Genomic DNA, 22659 nt, shown 5'->3' on the forward strand with positions numbered 1-22659 from the left:
AGAAGGCAAATACAATCTCACAAGAATGATTTCTAGAATCATTTTAGAATAAACTCTGCATAAGGAAAGCATTTAATCAAGTGATGTTCAGACCCCCAAAGTAGCTGCATGTGGAAAAACACTGAAAAGGTAGTGGACTTTGTACTGCTGAGGTGGAAAAGCTTCCAATGTGCGCTGTGTAACACTTGTCATTTTTGATGAGCCAAGCATCCCAGATGAGAGCTCTAAAAGTGCCAAAGGAAGCCTTCCAAGGCTCAATCCTCTCCCTCACTCCAAGGTTGCTAAGACTAAAGAAAATATCTCCACCAGAAGAGCTCACTCTTGTACCAAACTGGACAGCTGGAAGGTAAAAGGAAAACAGAGATCCCATTTGCACCCTGCTTCAGTTCACAAGATGGATGACTGCACTCTCTTATCAAATATATCATGTGAGGCAGTGCTCTGTCTATGTGGTAGGCCCCAAATAGCCTGATTCTTCCCCCTCAAAATATGGGAATCATCATACAGATTCTCTTTCTATATGTGCAGGCTGCCCTGTGGAATGCTCTACCCGCATGATACATTATGTGCACCAGGGAGGAGAGGAAATTGTGCATCTGGTCCATCACCATATGAATTCAAGCACCAGTGTGGTAAATAGAATTTGCTCAGGCCCCATCTGCACTATGCATTTAAAGCAGTATCATACTACTTTAAACAGTCATGGCTTCCCCCAAAGAATCCTGGGAACTGTTGTTTGTTAAGGCTGCTGAGTGTTGTTTGGAGACTCCTGTTCCCCTCACAGAGCCACAGTTCTCAAAGTGGTTTAATAGTCAAGGAACTCTGGGAACTGAGGGGAATAGAGGTCTACTTATGAGGTAGGCAACACCACAAAAACAGACATTTGCCCAAGTCATCCAGTGAGCTTCGTGGCACATGCAAGATTGGAACCCTGGTTTCTCTGTCCTATGTCTAGCAGTCTATCCATTGCCGAAGACCAGCACAGTGAGTTGGGAGCATGGAAGGGCCTGGGGGAAAGATGCTCCATGTGCAATACAACCTCCATAGCAACTGATGAGACTCACCTCCCAAGTAGTCACAAAGCCTGTGTGACAGATCCTTTTGGCCCTTGTGCTGCTGTGTTTTGCTGTTGCACCCCCTATTACCGATGCAGTGCCATGCGACACGATGCACAAGTGTCAAGATTATGTCTGTGCAGATGAAAGTTGGGTCACTTAGGCCACTGAAAACAGCTTTTTCAAATTATCTCCAGTCATTTTTGCAAGGCTGCCTGCCTCTCTCTAGATAAAAGCAAACAGTGTAGAATAATTTATAGGCAGAGGCCAATTTGCTTGCAGTGACACAGCAGGCTGTCCTTTCTTTCCCCCCTTCCCCTTTTAAATACAAGATGCATTGTGCTACATGTGACATGGAGCAGTTGCGTTCAAAAAAAGGCATTTCTTTTTAATTAATTTTACCCTATTATTTTTGCCAAACAGGCAGGACCAAACATCTGAGAGACCACCCTCTTAGATATTATTTTTAGTTCTGCCACCCTCTTTGTAGTTCTGCCACTTTCAGAAGTGTGGGGAATGGTGGCCCATGAGAGGGCTTTCTCTGTGGCAGCCCCTAAATTATGGAATTGCCTTCCCACACAGGTGTGCCTAGTGTCATCTTCCACGCTTGCATTTGTTGCCTGAGATGTATATTTTTTAGGATGCACCACATTCTTCTAACAGAGCAATCCAACTGCTGGGGAGCCAGCAGAAGAGGGGCTGGCAGAGGAGCAACCCGCAGAGAGCTGGACTCAGGAGCTGTGTGCACAAACAGGCTGGGAAGTTCTGGCTCCGGCAAACAGGCCTCCTGGGGAGTAAGCTCTCCCTGTAGGTCTGAATGGGAATTTTAATGTTTTTTTTACTCTGGCGGCCTTTTGGCTGGCAGAGTTTGCAGAAAGATTGGAACCCATGATTGGATCTCATGTAAGGCTCCTCCCCTGTTAAATACCTCTGGAATGTCCCTTTTGGGGGCTTCCCCCAGCTTCGCCAGCTGTCTGTCCACCAGGGCGGTGGACTTGTGGCCGCGCTAGCAGGCTCCTGGCAGAGCCACATCAGCACCATAGCAGATAGCTGCTGCTGGTAGAGGCCGGCACAGCTAGGAGCTTCCCAGTGCAGCTGGTGCTTTGTGGCATCTAGCCCGGCACCCAGTAAGCTTCATGGCTGACTTCCAGCAACAACCAGCTGGGATGGAAACCATTCAGGTAGCTGCTGGCAAGTGACAGTTGAGGAAGACCCAAAGGCAGCAGATTTCTCAGCAGAGCCAGTGGAATAGCCCTGCTTCCCTTCTCTACCTCTGCTCTGGGATTCTCATGAGTAGGGATGGAGGAAAAACTGAGTTTAGCTTGCATTTAAAGGCAAATCAACGTGAGAACCAAAACATAGCTATCCTTCAAAATTCCCACTCATTTGAATTTTGTGATGCAGTTCTTCAACCTCACAATGTCTACATGCATGTATTAGAGGAAAGTGTGCATAAAAATGAATATAATCATGAAAATTACATAAAATACATTACATTAGGAGAAACTGCCTACAAAGATGGGTACATTAGTCAAAACTATGCAAAAATGGGTTTACTATGAAAAATTTGCACTAAGATGCTGGGGAATTTTCATGAGGATTTTTTTATATATAAAAATGCAAATTACTGCAGAAATGTGGAGAACTGAATTTACGTTTGGAAAAATATGCAATTGAGTGAACCAAAATTGATAGCTTCTTTCATCCCTACTCATGAGTAGAAACTCTCAATGTATCTCTCATTGCATGTTGGCACTGGTTGGTGGCAAGGCACACCCTGAAGAATCCTCCTCTCTTGAACCTGGAAATAATACCAGCCCCATGTGTAACAGGCACATGCAATACACTTCTTGAGAAATGAGATACCACACTTGTACTCTTAGCCCATATCATTAAAAAAAAAAGGTTTCTATTTTACAAGGTTTAAGCTGAAACCACCTTGGTTGTGGCCTTGAGGGAAGGTGAATCAAGGTGCCAACTGCTTTGTTCTGTAGCAGTCTCCTTAGAGTAGGAACACAGTTTAATATCAGTCCTGGAAGTGATCATCTGTTCCTTTCAGCCCAGTGGAGTGAAAATGGCATAGTAGTGACCATCTGGAGGGAGGTTATCTTGAATAGCAGTGCTCACAGATTTTATATTAGAGGAAGCCGAGATCCAGTCATTCACAGGTGAACACTTCATCATTACGGACTCAGGGCTGACACCAGAGAACACTCTAAAGCGTCAAGCTCAAGCAGGATGCTGAAACACATTTGTTTAGCAGTGTTGAGCAAATTACACCTGTGTTTCGCACGCTGCCCTGCTCTGCCATCTGCTTCCGAATGTAGTCAGAAGTGTTTTGAAAAAGAGCCTTTTGTGGTCTGTGCTCAGTGCCACTTGGCTCGCACTTTTGAAAATGAGACCACCTGAGTTAATTCAGTCAACAGGCATTTTCACTCAAGGAGACAGTATAGACCAAGTTGTGAAATGACCCTTAAGAACACGGTGTTTTCCATAGTGGTGTGGGTGCATGTTTTATAAAAAGGGATGTAATCATTTCTCATTCCATCCTTTATTCATTGTGTGTAGCACAGTTTCCGTGCCACTGCCATTTGTGTTCTGTCAAAAAACTATGTTCTTTGTGTAGCTGTCTGCAGTGGTGGAATTATGTAACTTACGTAATTTATGCAATTAATTATGTAAATTATGTTGTCATCACGTAGATTACATTGTCATTCTACCCCATTCATTTCAATGCAAAGGAAACACAATGCAATTGGGGAAAATGTAATCAATCATGTATCGTTTGTGGACCAAAAGCAGCACCAACAGCGAATACCAATTGTATTCATTTCTGATCAGGATATGGGACAAATAAGTGGACAGCAGCAATTTCCACTCCTGGTACCATTTTGCTGGATTTTCCAACCCACCAGCAAAAATTACTATACCTTTAGGAATATCTTGGTTGACCCAACCCTGAAGCATGATTTCCTTAGTCCGCAGAGTAAAACCTTGTGGCACAGTGTTTTGATATGGGTTATTTGGGAGGAAGGGTGGGATATCCATTTAATAAATGAATACATTTGTATGTGAATGTGAGGAATAAAATAGTAAATTTGAGAGAGGTGTATGAAATTATGCATGGTATGGAGAAAGTGGATATAGAACTCTTTTTCTCCTTGTATCATAATACTAGAAGTCAAGGTCATCCAATGAAGCTGAATATTGGACAATTCAGGAGAGACAAAAGAAAATAATTTTTCACCCAGTGCATAGTTAAACTATAGATTTTTCTGATAGCCACCAACTTGGATGGTTGTAAAAGAGGTTTAGACAAAATTAATGGAAGATAAGGCTATCCATGGCTGCCACTCACAATGGCTATGTTCTACCTCCACTGCCAGATGCAATATGCCTCTGAATATCAGTTTGCTGGGAATCGCAGACGGGGAGAGTGCAGTTGTGCTTGTGTTCTGCTTCCGGGTTTCCCATGGGCATCTGTTTGACTACTGTGAAAACAGGATGTTGAACTAGATGGGCCTTTGGCCCGATCCAGTAAGCTCTTCTTATGTTTTATGGGAAATCTTTCCGTCTTTAGAAAATGTTTTAAAACAAGTCTTCACATTTTTAAAAGAAGCAGCATCTGGTAATAATAAGTCATTTCCCCCCACCAGCTCTATGTTAAATGTTCTGCAGTACAGAGAAGTGGCAGGGTGTGATGAAGTGGACTCTCGTACTCAGAAGCTTACGCCATAATAAATTTGTTCATCTTAAAGGCTTTTACCAAGGGAGCCCAAGCCCAGGGTTTGTGTTCCTATATCTTTTGTGCTGAGCACCAGATCTCCTGCCCCCTCCACCTTGTTTTAAAAAGAAATTTTTGCAGCACATCCAGCTGTGGCAGAGCAAAGTGTAGTGCCAGTGAGCCTGCATCTTAATTTGCAGGCTTGTGCCTCAAGTCATTTCCGTACCTATGTTAAGTATGGCTGGAGGAATCTGTTCATTTTGATTTCTTTCTGTTTCCCATTTTTCCTATTTTAAGTTCAGTTTGCCACATTTCTGCATCAGACTGCATGATAATCGCATCAGCATTTCAGTGCACTTTTCTCCTAATACACAAACTATGTGCTGTTTTACCTGAGAGACACATTTTCCCATTTTCCCTAATATAATGTATTTTTGTATGTTATATATTGTATATGTTATGTGTTGTATATCATTTTCACTAATATTGTTACGTAGTAACATAAAATATTTTAATGTAATGACATTTTAATGATATATGTAATAACATATTATTAATGTAATAAGATTGTTATGCACGCTTTCACTTAATGTACACATTTTGTTGTTGGAAACAACATCTCAAAATTACAATTTTTGAAGGATAGCTACATTTCTGTTCCTGAATTGTTTTGGAATATACAAAAAATGTAGGTTTGTATTAAAATGAGAACCAAATGCATTTCCCCCCAGTCCCTAACTCTGGGGTATCGTAAAACATGTCGTTCTTGCTATAGCAGACTAATACAGTTGCCTTCTGGACTTTGCTAGTGCCATTCACGTATTCTTTGAATATATAATGATCACACGGCAGTGTTCATCATGGTGTCAGGTTCCCCCCTGTCCTGTTTTCACCAGGTTCCTTGGGAGGCAGGCCAGCACTAGTACAGTTGAGAGCAACACCAAAGCAGTGTCCAGGGCCAGTCCAAAGTCAGAGTCCACAACAAAAAAAGGAGTCAGGCAAGAAGCAAGGTCAGAGCAGTCCAAGGTCAGGAGCCAGGCAGTCATGGGCAACATAGAGCAAGGGCAAGGCAAAAGACAGGTCAAGTGTAGTCTGAGATCAGGTCTAGAGTCAAGAGGCAATCAGCAGCCAGGTCAAGTACCAACCTGGTATACAGACATTATTCCAACAGTTCTTTCAGCCTAGTGATTTTATGCCAGAGCTGCTGGAACCACACTCCAGTCCTCAGTTCACTCCCATTGACAACATGCAGCCAGTCCTTTACGGTGGAGTCTGGGCCTGCAGTTGGGCACTCCTTTGGATGGGCCAGGCCTTCAGCTGGCATTTGAGGCGACGCCTCTTCCTTGGGCTCAGGACCCATTCAGCCTCAATATCAGCCCCAGGGACAGACAGCATATCTTGGGCCTCATCATAGGACCATGGCTCCTCACCTTCAGATAGAATCTGAGCCAGGGCTGGGTCCAAGACCAGAGCCTCCTGGTCTTTCTCCAATGATGACTCCTTTGATGAGGACTCTCCTGGCTGGGACCTGACACGCCCAAACCTATGCATGCTCATTGCCCCAAGGATTTACTGCCCAAAGGCAGAGGGAAAAAAGCATGGCTTGGATGAAGGGGCAGTGAGAGTGCTATAGAATAGGGCAAAATGGTGCAAGAATTGCAGCAAAAGTGATTTTCTGGTATGATTGTAACCTACTCGATGGTGCTTGATAGATGGAAGCAATACCTTTTGGGAGTAGTACTGGTGAGAGAGACCATTAGGCATGATGTAACTAAGGCATACTTCAAAGTTTTGTTGCTGATTTTTTTAAAAAGTTTCTTCTTTGATCCACCATAACTTAATGAGGGCCACCATTACACATCAAGGAAAATAATAGCAATACATGACTCTGCTGTTTATCTCACCAAATACTGCAGCTGTGGTGCAAGCTTACTCTTGTAAAATAAATACACATATATACTGGGGCATGAAGATATAGCAAGAGGAAGAAAAAGAGACATTTGCAGCTGTGTAAGAGCTCCCCCTACTGCTGGTTAGAAATAAAATTGTTGTGGGCTCTTCTTGGCTGGTAAATTCAAGGCATCAAGGTGGCTCCTGCTTCAAAATACAAAGGTGCTGTGAATGACATTATGAGTTTAGTTTGTTAGTGTTGTGTAATCCACGAGTTTTCTGAAGTTTGCATCCTTCCCAAATATATATATATATATAGATATATAGATATATAGATATATAGATATATAGATATATAGATATATATATATAGATATATAGATATATATATATATATATATATATATATATATATATATATATATATATATATATATATATATATATATATCTGTAACGTTTTGCATGGTTGCAGCTGAACAAAAATGAAAAGATTGAGCCTGCAGTGAAGGCAAAGCAATAGTATCTGTGCTATAACAGGAGGAAAACTGGCTGACCTCAAGGCTTTTTCAGCAGTACTCCTTTCTAATGTGTCTTGGGTAGTATGTGCATCTCTCAGTAACAGCAGAAGTATAGCCCATGCTTCTGTTACTAAGATAGCTGGATGTTCATTTATTTTATAGTTGGAGATCAGGGGAATGGATCTGATTATTCTAGATCCAGGGAGCAAGGAGGTCCTAGAGCATGCATAGTGGCTGAACCAGCTTTCATATCATTTGTGTGGGGCAGTCCTCTCTACCTGGTCAGTAGGAGATGAAGACAACCTGGAGATTATTGTCAGAATTATGACTGATTTTCATGCAAGCTATGTGAGCATAGGAAGTGCCTTATTCTGAGTCAGACCAATGGTCCATCTAGCTCAATACTGTCTACACTGACTAGCAGCAGTTCTTCAAGGTTTCAAATGGGGCTAGCTCCCAGTCCTACCTGGAGATGCCAGGGATTGAAGGTGGGATCTTCTACATGCAAAGCAGATGCCCTACCACTGCTGTTCCCCATATATCTCATATAAGAAATGAGTTAGGATCTCCCTGTTTGGAATTGTGCTTGGGGGGGTGGAAGAAGTGGAATCATGACATTATTTAGTTAAATTTAAATTTAATTAGAATTTGTAACCTGCCTTTTAGGGCCCATTGCCCTCACAAGGTGCTTTATAAGACTCTAAAACACATACAAAACTATGAACGTAAAAACAAACAAAATTCCTCCCCCATTCCTAGTTGAGAGAAACATTTTTCCTAACGTTTCTAATTAATCCTATCACTTTTTAAGTTCACTAGTTCACCAGGAAATGTCTCAGTTCCTCAACCAGTAGTTTGACCACCTCATAATTTAGACAACAGAGTTTGCAGAAGCCATATGACATTCTCAGAAAAAAAAAATTAAAGCAGAAAAACAAACCAATCACTAACTTGTTTAACAAGTAAGGATATATGCACAGAGGTGCATCTGGCACCTTCATTGATTAGCTTTGTCATATGCTGAAGACACACTTGTTCACCCTGGTTTTTGAAACTTGAGCGATGTATTTTTAGAACCCTCTCTAGTTGTGAATATAACTTGTTTTAAACTGTTTTTAATACTGTATTTTATATTGTAGTGATCTGCCCTGGAACCCTTAGGTGAAGGAGGGTAATAAATTTAGTAGTAGTAGCTGTAGTAGTAGTAGTAGTAATAATAATAATAATAGCAGCTCTGCTGGATTGGACCAAAGGCACATCTATCCAGTATCCTGTTCCAAAAGAGGCCAACCAGATATCTTATGGGAAGTCCGCAAGCTCCTTGTTTGTTCAATAGCACCCTCCCATTTGTGATCCCCAGAGACTGGCATTCAGCGGCATGATGTCTCAGCTGCTGGAGGTAACATATAGGTATCCTGACTAGTAGCTACTTCATTTCTCTAATCCTATTTTAAACCTGTAAAAGTTGGTAGACATTATTGCATCTTGTGGCAGCAAATTCTATAGTTTAACTACGCACTGTGTGAGGAAGCAGTTTCTGTTCCTTCTCCTGAATTTCCCACCATTCAGCTTCATTGGATGACCCTGAGTTCTAGTATTATGTGAGAGGCCAGTCCACATTCTCCTCAACACACATAATTTTATACACCTCTGTTATGTCCCCAAACACTGCAACCTTTTGGAGTTGCTCCAGACCCTTGATCTGATTGGTTGCACTTTTCTGTAGAGTTGGATTATGATTATAATTTATATCCCACCCTTCCTCTCAAAGGAGTAAAATACAATGGTTGCAATCCAACACTGCCCAGGTGGAAGTCTGTTCCACTCGTGCATTGAGAGTGTTGAATTCAGCCAATAGGACTTGTGTGCGTGACAAAAAATTCCAGCTTCCTGGGAGCTATTCAGTAACCATGATTAGAATGTTCTGCCTATAGGGCAGGCTGGTGGTAGGAGAGCATTAGGAAATGAATGTCATAAATAACAAATGGATACAAATGGGGCTCATTTCATGATCTCATTTATAACTGATTCAACAAAACTTTTTTTTAATTCTCTGGTAGCAGCTGAGGTTAATTTAGTAGCTATCTCCTGGCAGCTGCTATTTTATTTTTCCAGAATGCTCTATTCATTGTGGTATTCAAGGGTGTTCTGTGGGAAACATGGTGACTGACAGTAAGGGTCAATTTTGTTTTGGTCAGCTATCACTTTCCCTCCAGAATGCTGCAGAATATTGCAACACTCAGCATTTCCTGGGTGGCGGCTAAAATGGTGGAGGCAGCAGCACAAAACACCACCACCAAAAAGGAAATAAAAATGATGCAAAAATGAAATGTGATTAAGAAAAAAAATGTGAATGTAATGAATGAATAATCAATCTAATATGATTTTAATGAATGATTAACAAAACAACTGAGTTCATTAATAACAGAAACTCACGAAATCAAGAAATGAGGAAAAAATCTTCAGCATCTCTATCCAATATGATATATGGTGTGAAAATGTAAATGTACTGCCTTCAAGTCGATTCCGACTTATGGCGACCCTGTGAATAGGGTTTTCATGGTAAGCGGTATTCAGAGGTGGTTTACCATTGCCTTCCTCTGAGGCTGAGAGGCACTGACTGGCCCAAGGTCACCCAGTGAGCTTCATGGCTGTGGGGATTTGAACCCTAATCTCCCAGGTCATAGTCCAATACTCTAACCCAGCCTTTCCCAACCAGTGTGCCTCCAGATGTTGTTGGACCACAACTCCCATCAGCCTCAGCCAGCATTGCCAATGGTCAGGAAAGATGGGAATTATGGTCCAACGACATCTGGAGGCACACTGGTTGGGAAAGGCTGTTCTAACCACTACACCACACTGGCTCTCATATATGGTGTAGGAAAATAAATTTTGATCATCCCAACTGCAGGGGTGATTTGTCAAAAGTCATCTCAGCATCATGACTGACTAGGATTTGAACCTTGGTTTCTCACTCTGGTACTTGAGCGGTTGGATTCAAGGTCTCCTAGGCTAGTCAGATTTGAGACAAAAGAACTACATCAGCAATGTAGTATAAAGCAGATACTTGAATGTGCCATAATTTATCCCAGAAGTATCCTTCATTATTATCCAAACAACCAGCTGAGCTTGGGGAGGATACTGGGCCCCTTCTGTGCAAGTGGTTGTCATGATTAAGATAGAAGAACTCCAGCAAAATTAATTGTAGACACTTTTTTTTTCTTTTGCTCCTTTTGTTATGCAGATCTGTGCAGAGTTTTCTCATACAGCATGTGGGCTATTTCCACTATCCACAGCTTTAATTAAAAGTCCTGGTTAAAAGCACATTAATCTTACAATGATGTCATACTCTCCTGCATTTTTACATGTAGGGTAAAGAATATGTGGGAGACAGTTTATGTATGCACAACTTCTACATATGTAAATCATCTGTGGAAAATCAGAAAAACATGCAAAGGGTCCTAAGTGGGGATTAGGAGATGTGATCCCCACATATTCATGGATCATATGAAAAGGGATATGAAAAACATTTGGTTTAAAATTACCTCCAGCTACTTGCCTCTCCGCCAAGTAAGAGGTAGGGTAATTATTTCCAAAATATAAATATAGAGATATGCAAAGCATGGAGGTTATTTTAAATGTTAAAATTTTAAGTGCTAGTTCGTAAGGTTATTACAATGTTACGATCCTATGACTGTTCTGGCTCATACAGGGGAAATGCTGTTAAAAATGTTCTCAGTTAAAATTATTTCTCAGTTACTAACCGGAAGTAATTTTAAAGCAAGCTTATAAAAGTGAAAGCCCTCTCTTAACAAAGAAATATCATTTATTTATTTGATTCCATTTATGAATTGCTTCCCATAAAATATCTTGAAACGATTTCACAGTAAAAACATCAACAATAAAAACAATTCCATATGTAAAAACAATTAAAAAAATAATTCCATATATAAAAACAATTCCATATACAGACAAACAATTAAAAAACATTATGTATATGTTTATTTATTTTCTCTCTGCCCTTCCCTAAACTTGCAGTATGGTCAAGTTTGTGTTTCAGGTGGGATCTAAATCTGAGATACCTAATGCAACACCAAAGCCAAGCTCAGGAGCTCACTGCCTTTATCAAAGTAGTTCAGTCCATGAAGAATCAGAACACAGGGACAGGTCACAGTTGAAAGGGGATGTAGCTATAGGCAAAGTTAAGCTTTTGAGTCTGGTATTACAGGGGATCTTTCAGAAAAGGGTGAGACAATTCAACAGATTAAAGTTCATTCATGTGTTAACACATTCACTGGATGGAGGAGGAGTGAGGGGGAAGGTCACTGCCTTTCCCTTCCCTGGCATGGCCCTTACATCCTCTCCATCAGTGCGTATGGGAGGGGGGGGAATTGGCTGGCACTATGCACCTCCCCCCATACCCCACCTAGAAATGTGGCTGCCCCACCTAATATGCTTCATATGTAAAAACAATTTCAAATTCAATACTGATGCAGACTGGGATAGAGATCTCCACTTAAAGACTTGTTGAAAAAACAAGTCTTCAATAGATGCCAAAAAGACCATGGGGACAGCAACTGCCTGATATGTAGTGGGAAGGAGTTCCAAATGGGAGGTGCCACCAAACTAAAAGTTAAATCCTGTATCGTACTGAGCAGACCTTCTGATGAGGTGGTATCTGCAGGAGGCTGTGTCCTGCAGAGCACAGTGATCAGTTCGATATATAAGCAGTAGCAGTTGCATGCCTGGCTTCCTGACGCCAAGGGTTGCTGCTGCTTACTGAGAGGGAGAGCTGAAAAGCATGGGCAGCGAGGCGCAGTGGGGGTATGGCAGCAAAGCCAATCTGATGCTGCGCCCCCCCCAGCTTGACCCCATGTATCGCTCCTCTCCCTTTTGGTAAGCAGCAGTGATCTATGACGTCCAGAAGGAAGGTACGCCATGCTACCAAGCTTCACTGCCCCTGATGTATATAAGGGGCGAGACAACCTTTTTAAATACACTTTTTTAAACAAATAAGAAAGGAAAGATTGTCCATACATTCCAGCAGCTTACTTTTAGTAAAATGAGATTATATGATGGCAAAACAGTTGGAAATCAGCAAAAGTGGAGAAAATAGCAGGGGCAGATTTATCCTAGATCCCAAAGAATCTGACACATGAACAACAGGCTTTTAAAAAAGGAACCAGGTGCATGGGAAACAGTTTTTGATTGTGTGTGTGTGTACTGCCTTCAAGTCGATTCCAACTTATGGCTACCCTATGAATAGGGTTTTCATGAGGCTGAGAGGCAGTGACTGGCCCAAGGTCACCCAGTGAGCTTCATGACTGTGTGGGGATTCGAACCCTGGTCTCCCAGGTCATAGTCCAACACCTTAACCACTACACCACACTGGCAAAGGGACCACATAATCCACCTCCCTTTGCTCACACAGAGACCCTGGTTATTTATTATTAAACTTAAAACAAGAAAGGTGGGGACTTCTCAGCCTTATTAACATAATTCACCATAATTTAGTCTCTGCCCATGAGAATAAGAAAATATTCACTAATAGGCAAAAAACCTTTGTGGTTTAATAATGTACCTATAACCAACAGGAGAGCCAGTGTGGCATAGTGGTTAGAGTGTTGGACTAAGACCTGGGAGACCAGAGTTCGAATCTCCACATAGCCATGAAGCTCACTGCATGACCTTGGGCTAGTCACTGCCTCTCAGCATCAGAGGAAGGCAATGGTAAACCCCTTCTGAATACTGCTTACCATGAAAACCCTATTCATAGGGTCGCCACAAGTCGGGATTGACTTGAAGGCAGTCCATTTCCATAGCCAACAGATATTTCTATCAATAATTTACCATAAGTAACTTCACTAACATTGCAGAGTAAATCAAACATATTTAAAGTAAATATCTGAACTACGGCAACTGTCTTAATATTGTTGTGTCCTCCCTGCTAAAACAAGATCAGCACAGTGCATGGCTTGTTTGTGTTTGGGCTAATTGCAGGTGTTGCCCGCCACCACTCACCATATGCTCAGAGGCACGTTACCAAATTCTTCCAAGCTACACAGGAAATGGATTGAACTGTGAAAAACCAACCCAAATTGTGTTTGCATTTTGACAAATTTGTAGGGCAGTCCAATATCTCAGAGAGGAGGTCAGGTCTCCTGCTCCCCTGGTGCATTCACTATAGCTGCCCAATTTCCCTGCTTTTTAAAGTTTGATAGAAATATCTGTTGGCTATAGGTACGTTCTTAAATTGCAAGGTTTTTTTTGCCTATTAGTGAATTTCTCTGCTTTTTAATCCAGGAGATAAGAAATGGGATCCTGTGCAAGTCTGATGAGAATGGATTGATCATTTGCATGCTTATTGAGTTCAGTGGGATTTGCTCCCATACAGTCATCCTTAGGATAGGAGAAACAGACCATCGGGGACAAGGAGAAGAGGAGGGGAGGGAGGGCTAGAGTGGGCTGGGGAGGAGGACGAAGGAAGATGGGAGGAGAAAGGGGAGTGGAAAAAGGGAGGAAAAAGGGGGAAGAAAGGGTGGGCAGGTCCGTCCATTTGCATGCTTATTGAATTCAATGTGGTTTGCTCCCAAGCAATCATGCTTACAACAGATGAAACTGATCTGGGGGCAGGGAGGGGAGGAGGGGGAGGGAGGGGAGGAGTAGGGGGAGGGGAGATGGCTGGAGTGGGAGAGACAGCTGGACTGGAGAGGGGAGGAAGAGGAGGGGCAAGGGAGGAGGAAGAGAGGGGAGGGGAGGGGAAAGGAGGGAGGGGAGGGAAGGGGAGGTTTGATCATTTGCATGCTTATTGAGTTCAGTGGTATTTACACCCATGCAATCATGCTTAGGACAGGTGAATGACCTGGAGGAAGGGCAGAGAAGGGAAGGAAGGGGGAGGGGAGAGGGAGAGATTGAGTGGGTGGGCACTGGGCAGAAGGAAAGGCCCTTTCCTTTCCAAAAGGAAAACATTGTTAACAGTATCATTGTTTTTTGGGGTTACCCCCACCTGTGTATTCTATAGCACACACATGTAGCCTCCCACTCAAATGTAAACCAAAGCTGCCCTTGGCCACATCCACACCAGGCCTTTTGTTCCACTTTAAACAGTCATTGCTTTCCCCAAAGAATCCTGGGAAGTGTAGTTTGTGATGGGTGTTGAGAGTTGCTAGGAGAGGTCCTATCCCCCTCACAGAGCAAAAATCATCATAAAGGGGCTGACTTGTAAACCACTCTGGCCACTGGAGCTCTGTCGGCAACAAGACACAAATCCTCATTTTCCTAGTTCCCCCCCCCCACACACAAATGTTTACTTTTAAAAGTGCTTGTACTGCATTCTGATCCTTGCAAACTCAGATTCATTCTTTCTTCTAACATATGATGATACACTCTGTTGTTGATATATACTGTTGGCCATAAAAATGGAGCTGAGCAGTCTGTGGCTGAATTTACAGGGCAGATCTATCTTCCTTCCCTCATCTGCTAAGACATGCTAGCAACTAAGAACACTTTCAAACAACACTTTCCCCCTGCTCCTACTTCTGATTACAGAGAGATTGTGATCATCACTTTGAAAAGCCAAGACACAGTGTAAACAGGCTCAGGGGGATGACTATTTCAAAGCTAATCATTACCTGCCATTAAACATTATACGTTAAGCTGGGCTGGGAGAATTGAAGGAAGCCTCATTTTCCCTGTCTCCCCTGTGCCTTGAGTCATTAGGAGGGGAGTAGGAGGAAGGGAGTGGTAGGTCAGTAAGTGGAGCATCTGTGGCCCTCCGGATGTTGTTGGACCAACTCCCATCAGCCCCATCCAGCATGTCTACAATGTTCAGGGACAATAAGAGCTGTGGTCCAGCTGGAGGGCCACAGGTTCCCCAGCCCTGCTGTAAGACACAAGAACACTCTCGACTGCATCCAAAGAAATCCATACAAAGTGTAGCTCCTAAGCACCAAGACAGGCAAGTTTCAGTGTTAAGAAGCAGCACAGAGAATTCTGTCTGCTCTGCAGCCAGGGTCCTCATTCTGCTGCTTCAGCATGAAGAATGGAAAAGGCTGAGTGACAGAGCTTGTTGTTGTTATATGCCTTCAAGTCGATTATGACTTATGGCGACCCTGTGAATCTTTTTTGGATATATTCATAGGGTTTTCATGGTAAGAGGTATTCAGAGGTGGTTTACCATTGCCTCCTCTAAGCCTACGGCACCCGGTATTCCCAGGCGCTCTCCCATCCAAGTACTAACCAGGCCTGACCCTGCTTAGCTTCCAAGATCAGAGGAGATCGTGTATGTTCAGGGTAGTATGCCTGTAGGAGTGACAGAGCTAGGGATGGGCAAATCTGTCAATTTCAGTTCTCCAATTACTCATTTTTCCAATCCAAATGCAGTTCTCCACATTTCCACAGCAACTTGTTTTATTTTAAAAAATCCTCATGAAAATTCATCAAACTGTTAGTGTGACATTCTCCCAATATATGCATTTTCCCATGCAGTTTGGACTAATGTACACATTTTTGCAAGCAATTTTCCCTAACGTTATGCATTTTTGTAAGTTGTTAATATTGACAGATGTATGGTTATGCACACTTTCCCCTCATGTGTGCATTTTTGTACACATTGGCTGGAGAACTTCATCAGAAGATTCAGATAAGTGGGAATTTTGAATGATAGCAATGTTTCAGTTCACATACTGGTTTGGGAAGTGTGAATTAAGTAGTTTCTGATCAAAATGGAAACAAAATTAAATTTCTCCCCCATTCCTAGGTACAGCATATGCATGGCATGCAAAAGGTCCCAATCTCCAGTGTCTCCATGTAGGGAGAGGCCCCTGTCTGAAACCTTTGAGAGCCACTGCCAGTCAGTGTAAATATTACTGAGCTAGATGGATCAGTGGTCTGACTTGCTATAAGGCAGTTTCCTATATTCCAGCAATTTATGGCAGCAGTGTTTCTGCACTGTCAGGGTTCCTGATCACTGCAAGGATTCTCACACACTTAGAACGTACCTAGAATCCTTCTTGGGACCTTCATGCTGAATGTCTAAAAATCAGAAGTGAAACCAGCAGGGACAGGCATACTGGAGGCAGGATACCATTTCCGTACCACGCATTCCTTAACTGTGAGTAGACCTATTGCCTGAATAGAGTTTATTCCAGGTTCATGCCACACCTAATTATGGACCACAGGCCTTCGGCCTTCAGCTTTTCTGCCAGACTATCAGTCACATATATAAAGGACAGGCTGCTTTATAGTTAATTTGATTATGGATATTAATATAGGCTGCAAGAGCAGTCTGGTGATGTGTGATGAAAATAAGTAGGTTATACATTTTCAATTAAAATGAATGAATGAATGAAATCAGTACATTAAAGCAGCTTCCTTAAGCAGTGCCTTGTACATAGTTTAAAATACACTGTGAAGCTGAAAAATAATAATGATTTTGAAAGGCTGGATACAAGTAAATTATGATCCTGTCTCCACTAATAGATGGAACACATTTATTTAAAATATACCTATGTGCAATAGTATTGGCACACTTGAATAGGTTTGCATTGTAAGGTTTCACACAGATCCTTCAGGGTTTGATTGATCCTATATATGTCCTATTGCAATTAATGAAGCTTGCAAATACGTCTAGAGTGAATCAGGGGCACCTCTCCTTTTCCCAGGTGTTTTAGAGCATACACCTTCAGACAGGAACACAAATACATCTTGTTATACAGTAACACAAGAAATGTCTTTAAAATATGTTGCTGCTTTCATTATTTCAACCTTGCCTTCTTCCACTGAAATCCACCCCCCCCCCAGCCTCCTGAAATTGCGCCCTTGGGATTTGAAAATTTAGTGCTTACCTTTGCGCAACTGACATGCTGATTTCAGCATAAGCACTGTGTCTTAGGGCTCATTTCCAAAACCCTTTGAACCTGTGGCAGCCACATTTTTAGTCAACCCATGCTAACTTCTTGATTATTGCTGTCTGTTGTTGTAATGTAAAGATGTTTTTAAAGCTTTTTAAAAAAATGTTTTTAGCGTTGTTTTGTTTTAATGTATTTTGAGGTATTTTTATGATGTTTTAAAGTGTTTTTAGCGTTTCTGTTTGCCGCCCTGGACTCCTGCTGGGAGGAAGGGCGGGATACAAATCAAATAAATAAATAAATAATGCACACAAGCACTCACTAGGGAAGATCTGCTTTGCTTGTTTTCTAGTCTGACTCTTCTGGCCTTGGGTAATCTCGCACTGGCTCAGTCCAGAACATGGCAGTAAAGCTTGTTGAGGGCTATGTATAGCCATTTGCCTAAACATGTAAAGCCAACTCTGTAGACAAGGGGTGCACCTGCAAGCACCGCCTCAACATCTCCGTGGCCCCACCCACTCCGCCTGTGTTGAGTGAGGAATGTCTGCATGGGGCTTGTACTTTTGTTCACTGAAATCTGAGTAGAACCCTCTGCACAGTCAGAGATTCTGCTTCATTTAGGCCTGAGCATGTGTAAAGACTTGCATCACCACTGTGTTCATGATATGAGCTGAAACTGGATTGGCTGTTTTGGTTGCAACTGTTGAAAAAGCAGACACCACAGGTCAACCCAGCCTGAGGAATGATAAAGGCACAGAAATACAAGCAAGGGGGCTCCAAGAAAAAAAATCAGGGGTTTGGAAATCAGCCCCCCACCTCTGGAGGGAGAGTAGAAGAGAACATCATTAAAAGAAGAGGCATTCCCCTCCCACCCAATTTCTCCCAAGCCCTTGCAGGATTAACTAAGATTTCGATCCTATACATCTGACTGGAAGTAGACTCCTTTGGATCCATTGGGTTTTACTTCTGAATCGACATGCATAGGATTGCCCTGGAAATATCTGTGGCTACTGCTGGCTCATGACAGTGAGAAAGGAGCCCTCAGTTACCACTAGTTTCAAGCTACCTTTTCCCACCCTTTTCCTCTCAGCATCAAATCACTATATATCTCTTGTGCTAGTGACTTGCTTTATAAACATAGTAGGTGATACAGCTTTTGCCCTGAGGAATGTACAGTTGACAAAGGTAATTGCAGAGGGAAACACAGCAGCATCGATCAGACTGACAGTGGACACATGCACATTGCAGCCATATGCACTGGTTATTGGCTCCATTTCTGCTCTGCACCCTTCCCCTGCACTCACTGCTCTTCCTCATTCATCACATTTGTCTTTGCTGTCTCATGCCCGTGGCTTTGGCTTGTTCCCTTTCTAATTCTGAATTCCATTAGTAATGAGGCAGAAAGGCAGGTGTAATTAAACTTGTGTCAAGAGGGATACGAACAAGGAGAATGCAATATTCTTGTGAACAGCTTCCTAATACCGTAATATAATGTGGGTGAAGCTAACTCATCATCAGAGATGTAGTATTTCTTGAAAAGATCTCCCCCTCCTCTCTCTGTGTGTATGCGTGTGCGTGTCATTTACAGAAATTTAAGGTGTATAAATTTCCATGGTTTGAACAATTGAAACATAATAACTGTTAGAGATCTTGGGGTATTCAGTGTTAGTCCTACTCAGAGTCAACCCATTGAAATTAATAGATATGACTAACTTAGTTTCATTCATTTCAATGGGTCTACTCTTACTAGGAATTAGTTGAATGCAACCCAGCTGCACCTTAAGGTCCAAAAATACAAAATGTAATTTTTGCAAATTTAGGAAAAAATAATTAGGTGGGTGGTATAAAAGTTGAAATTAGAAACAACTATTTACTTGGTAGCAAACAAAAGAAAGGCTTTATTATCTGGTCTTAGAAACAGTGGAATTAGAGATGGGGAAAATTGAATTCCATTCATATTTAAAGGCTAATCTACCTAATTCACACTTTTCTGGAACAATATGCAAACTGAAACATAGCTATCCTTTGAAATTTCTCTTTCCAAATTTTGCAAATCCAGCCAAGTAATGTAAAGAAAAATGCATATACTGCAGTAAAGTGTGCATAAAAATGCATATATTAGTGAAAACTACCCCTGCTTGCTTCACTTGACAACCCCACCTACCATCACCAAAGTCCCCCTTCCCACAGGTTGCCAACACTCCTCCACGGGTTGCCAATGCTCCCCCTCCCATGGGTTTCTATACCTACCACCACTCCCAGGCAGCTCCCTAAACCACCCCAGTACTTGCTGCAGCCCCACCTCCATCATTTACCTTCTTGTTGCTGCTGCTATTGCTTGCCCACCGGCCTGCCCATTCCTCTCACCAGGCCCACCCTTAGCATATGCGGGGCCCAGGGCAAAAGTATAGTTGCCCCCCCCACATTTGCTCTGGGTCACCGTCTTGGTCTTGGCCTAGTCGCCGTAGGTGCACAGGCACCAGTCCCAGAACTGCCAGGGGCGGCTACCTCTCGCTGACTGCAGCAAGAGCGGCGGCTTTGGCATTGCGGGCAGGCAGGCAAGCGAGCCCCTGTTCCTGGTGGAGAGAAAGTGTGAGAGAGAGAGCACTGCACCCTGTCTGGCATGGTGAAGGCAAGCAGGCAGGGAGGGAGGAGCCGGCTGGTGAGCAGATCGCCAAGCACGGGGGCCCCCAAAGCGCAGGGCCCGGGGCAACTGCCCCACTTCCTGGTGCCTAGGGGCGGCTCTGCCTCTCACCACCACAGTTTGCCTCGCCTTGCCTGCTTCGCCTGTAAGCCTCACACTACCCAAGGACCTTTTTTAAAAAAAACTGTTCTGGAAATGTGAAGAACTGAATATAAGATTGGAAAAACGAGAAACAGAGAGGAACAGAAATTGGCAGATTCACCTATCCTTAGGTGGAATCCAACATTGTGTGAATGCAATTTCTCCTTCACTCCTCCCTGCTGCAGGCCTCATGCACCGCCTAAGTCTGCCAACCTTCAGAGCAGTTTTTGAGTCTGCAGGGGAGAGGCTTCCAGTGGGGAGGAGAGGAAGATGAAGTCCGATTGCATTAGTAGACGTTTGTTCTCGCCTGTGAATGGACAGCAATGGATAAATAAAATAATCAAAATCAAAGCATATGGAGGAGAAAACAGCTGAGTGGAATGCAAAATGTAGAAATCCACCTAGGGAAGTATAATCCATGCAAGTCAAACTGTCATTTCATAATGTAATCTGGAGGATTTACAGGATTTTTTTGGTTTTAGAAGGAGATAGACAATATTATCTAAATCTGAGCAGTGCACATTTCTGAACATGCACAGGATGATAAATGAAACTGATCATATTGGGAACAGAGGAGGGAAATATGATAACATGTGTTGAACAGAATATGATGGTAGAATGTTTGAAAAGTTAACAGCTGATTTGACAGGGGTGCACATTAAAATTTTATTTATTTATTTATTTATTTAATTACGCTTTTAAACCGCCCTATAGCAACGAGCTCTCAGGGCGGTGTACAGCAAGATAAAACCACATTTAAAAATGAACAAGTGTGGATTACAGCATACAATAAAACATATTTAAAAACAAAATTAGAAAAACTGTGGTTAACCATTCACAATCAATGGGTGTCGACTTTGTGAGAGAAATGAGAGCCTTAGACTGAAGGAAATACTTTTCTGAGACAGGGAAGAGAAAATTGGCATAAGGAAGAGCGAGGGGGGGTCATAAAGAAAAAGTTGAGGAGAAATGAAAAAAATTGAAAATTCAGAGAAATAAGGCACAGATAGAAAGAAAATAATGGATAAGGTGTCCAGGTTTGAAGAGTAACAAACAATAATGTCTTGAAAAATCAATTATAGGAGCTTAAATAAAGGGAAATTAAACATTCTAATAAGATAGAAATTCTAATATAGAAATCATATAAAGGGGGTGGGATAGGAATACATACAATCCTGGAAGGAAGCAGTAATTTAGAAAGTAAATAGAGTATGTTCAATGAAACAAAGAAGTGTATATAAAAATGGGAGAAATTGAGGCATGGTCACAATTCTGTAAGAGGAAAAAAATGCGTGACAGTAGTCCCTACACTCTGGGAAATAACAACAAGATTCAAAGTTAATAGAATAAACACACCGAGAGGAAGAACTATATAAATAAGTGACTGTCACAGAAGATGTGCATTGGAATTTAATCCTGTTAAAAACATATCTCTGCAGTATCACAGCATCCTACATAATTGAAAAGGAGCTAGTCCTCTATGAAGGAGGTGGCTTGTAAGAGATCAAAGCCTTGAGCAATGCATGAGGTAACCTGCCCATTTCTAGAGGAGCACAAGGCACACCCTTCAGGCAAGAATCAATGCTCTGCTCGGATGCCTTAACAAAAATGCTCTGCACCTTTTAGCTTCAGCTGTTCGAGCGGTTGGTGTTGGTATCTGATAATTTCTCCAAATAATTACAACAAGCTTTTCACTTCTGCAGTGTTTTAATGTCTGCTCTCCTAGCTGCAGTTTGTGAAAATTCCCAATACATACAAAATCTCAAGACAAGTATTTAACTGTGTGCTGGGTATTATACACAAGAAAGAGAATAAACTATCAGACTTCCCTTTTTACCCACTGTGCTGGAAAAAAGACACCAGCAATAACAACACAGGCTGCAATCGTAACCCCACTTACCTGGGAGTAAGCCCCATTGAATTCCAAAAGACTTACTTCTGAGTATGCATGGTTAGAATTGCACTGCAAGAAACAAAATAGACTAGACATTTGTAAAGGATCGATTCAGATAGCTAACTAAGGTTGGCTTTTTTTCCCTTCAAATGATACAGTTAGGGTAAAATCCTGACAGCTGCTAATTGCCTGCAATTCAATTAACAGTGGGAGTTTAATGTGTGCAATACGTCTCTCAGTACTTTATTAAATAAGTTACTGTAGGATCAACTAATTCCATTGGTTAAAGCAAATATATTGAAGTAATAGAAACACTACCCCATTATTAGAAAATACAAATTAATCATCAAGTGTGAGATCTTTCATAACCAACATTATCCCAGCAAGCTTTACGGAACTAAATATTTTAGTTTTAAATTTAAATAATGAATAATGCCAGAGGGAGAAAGCAAAATTATGGGCTGAACTACATGGTAAAACAGTTCCAAATGGAACAGAACGTTCTCCCACTTACGATCCCCAGCAACCATCCGAGATACTAGAAGTAATATAGCAATCATAACTAGCAGCCATTGACAGCCTTATTCTCCACGAATTGGTCTAAACTGCTTTTAAAGCCAATCAGGTTGGTGGTCATCCCTACATCTTGTGAGGCTGAATTCCATAGTTTAGCCATATTCTCAGGGCTGGTCGGACTGTTAGGCAGAGTGTGGCAGTTGCCTCCAGTGGCTGATGCTTGGAGGCAGTGGTGGCAGTCCTGGGCCATTCTCCTCTAGCCAGCTTCTGTACACTGAAGAGGACCAGGGAGGTGTCATCTTGTCCTTTGCTTCAGGTAGCAAAATGTCTTGGGCCAGCTCTCTATGTGCTGTGGGAAGAAGTACTTGAGGAAGAGCCATAGCTCCGGGGTAGAGCACATGCTTTGCATGGAGCAGGCCCCATCTT

General features: G+C 42.2%; 1 protein-coding gene and 1 pseudogene across 4 annotated transcripts in view; one reads left to right on the forward strand and one right to left on the reverse strand.

Annotated features, from left to right (window-relative positions):
• FLRT2 (fibronectin leucine rich transmembrane protein 2) overlaps positions 1-22659 on the forward strand; it is a 117454-nt gene that overhangs the window by 89348 nt on the left and 5447 nt on the right. The window lies entirely within an intron of this gene.
• On the reverse strand, positions 15381-15499 carry LOC133378522 (5S ribosomal RNA; annotated as a pseudogene).

Source organism: Rhineura floridana, chromosome 2 (assembly GCF_030035675.1).
Source record: "Rhineura floridana isolate rRhiFlo1 chromosome 2, rRhiFlo1.hap2, whole genome shotgun sequence".
NCBI classification, from domain to species: domain Eukaryota; kingdom Metazoa; phylum Chordata; class Lepidosauria; order Squamata; family Rhineuridae; genus Rhineura; species Rhineura floridana.